This window comes from Perkinsus marinus (assembly GCF_000006405.1).
Source record: "Perkinsus marinus ATCC 50983 genomic scaffold scf_1104296956272, whole genome shotgun sequence".
Taxonomy (NCBI): domain Eukaryota; phylum Perkinsozoa; order Perkinsida; family Perkinsidae; genus Perkinsus; species Perkinsus marinus.
This window is the reverse complement of record NW_003207528.1, coordinates 1,865-4,029: the sequence shown is the minus strand read 5'-3', so window position 1 is coordinate 4,029 and position 2,165 is coordinate 1,865.

Below are 2,165 nucleotides of genomic sequence, written 5' to 3'. Positions count from 1 at the left end.
TCTGGGATTCGACCCTGAGACCTGGGGAATGAAAGGCATGAGCACTAACCACTACACTATCGTTTACCTAAATATGTTGTTGTTCATTGGGAGTCGTCAGGCTCTACTGTGCTATGCAATGTTAAATCACTGCCATGTATCGACATAGATAATAATAATGAGCACTACACTGAGCCAACTACAAACAATAACACTCAATAGAGTGGCTGGACAACCATCACTGATAGAATTATAAAATTTACATACCCGAGATTTGAACCTGGATCACCCGCATATCCAACCTGAAGACTAACCATTAGACCAAACCACTCATATAAAATATGATGCTTCAATAATAACGCTTGATGCTCAGACTAGTTCAAACGTACTTATACACTGGTTGGGTCCCCATTTACGACCTCACGGACACTATCCTACTGATTGCCGTTGCACTTATCGCTGTAACACCCAATCCGCTGACCTACTCCGAGTACGGGAATTTTTTCCGAAATATACCTCAGCCCAGATTCGAACCTGGGTCTCCCGTGTGACAGCGCACGCCCATTACCTGCTGGACTAGACTGATTGTTGATACAGCACTCCCATGTCACGCCTCCCTACATTGAATGGAAAAAGACTAAATCGGTTATTTCTCGTAAACGGCTCATAACATTTGAAAAATTCTTTCATATTATTACTCAGCTCGACGAGAGGAGTCGATTGCACCCATTTTCAGGACAATCCTTACTGTCATTAACGAAATCGGCTTCGAAATCGGTCACTTTTGCTGTGAGCTTACTCCGTCTAATATGCGCGCGCCCGGGGCCCCTCCCCCGACGCGCTAAAAAGTCGTAATGGAGGAGCGCTCCGTCCACCTAGCGGTGTGCTGGTTGATCCTGTCACCTGCGGTGCCAGTTGCTAGTCTACCTGCCACGCTGTGGCAGACTTAGCGTTGTCGTCCGGCATCATCCTGCCTGACACACTCGTGATGGTGGCTTACCACTATTACTAGATTGGTGTTGAGCCAGTACCACTGGCTTGAGTGCGCACTGTTAGCCGTGCGCACTGCTCTGAGTTTTCCGATGTAGATTAGAGTGCTACTCCACTCTCTGATGCGCTCTCGCGCGCTACTTTACATTGCTTCGAGGGGGTTCGATTCTGCAGGGTTGATTGGTCCGTGCACCCCACTGAAGTGGGGACCCCGCACGGACCCGTCGTAGTTCGAACCTGCGACCTTTAGGATGAGAGTCGGACAGAATAACCACTAAAGTAATACCTCGTTCAAATAAATGTGTTTCGTCTTGGGTCGCCAGTCTCTAGTACCGTACACCGTGGTGGTTAGTTAAATCACAGTCGAAGACCTTGTGCTGCACGTTATCACCAGTACTTAGTACGAGTATTAACTGTCAGAGGTCGGATATAGGTCAACCGCATGGCAGAGCATGACACTTTCCATGAGACTGAACCAAATTTATACGGTCTATCCCTACTGCGATGATATACAAAATTGTGATTACTCAGATCCGAACCTGGATCACTCGAGTGACAATCCGTCACACTAACCACTATACCAAACTCGCTATATATACTAAAAGTGTACGAGTCGCCAGCCGAAAGTTGAGTATTGCTTGGTAGCACTGAGCATGGACTTACAGCCTACCCAGAGCCCAGAGGGCATTGTCCTTCTCACTGGTACACTGCTGACCGCTGTGCCACCCAAGTTGCTGACCTACTCCGAGTGCTGAACCTTATTCCGCAATATAATCTCACCGAGATTCGAACCTGGGTGTCTCGAGTGATGGCGCACGCCCTTAACCTGCCAGACTAGAAGGACTGTTGAAGAAGAAGTTGCTTATGCAACATGGTTCACATAGAATTGATGAAAACTAAAACGTTAATAACTTTTTATTGAGCCTATAAATCGAAAATCCGGCTTCACAGCGATGTCCAGCAGATCGAGATCTGTCGATTGGTGAAGGAATTTGTGGGATTTATAGGCTAGATCGCGAAATCGGCTCCGCAGTTACACATTTTTGATGGGAGCTCCTAAAGGTAAAAAATAAACGCGCATATGGGGACCCCTCCCCCATGCGCGGCGGTCGATAAGGGCGGAGAGGCGCCATCCACCTAGCACCGGTGTGGTGCCTGATCGGTGCACTGCGTTGGCACCATGCTAGTAGCAGCAG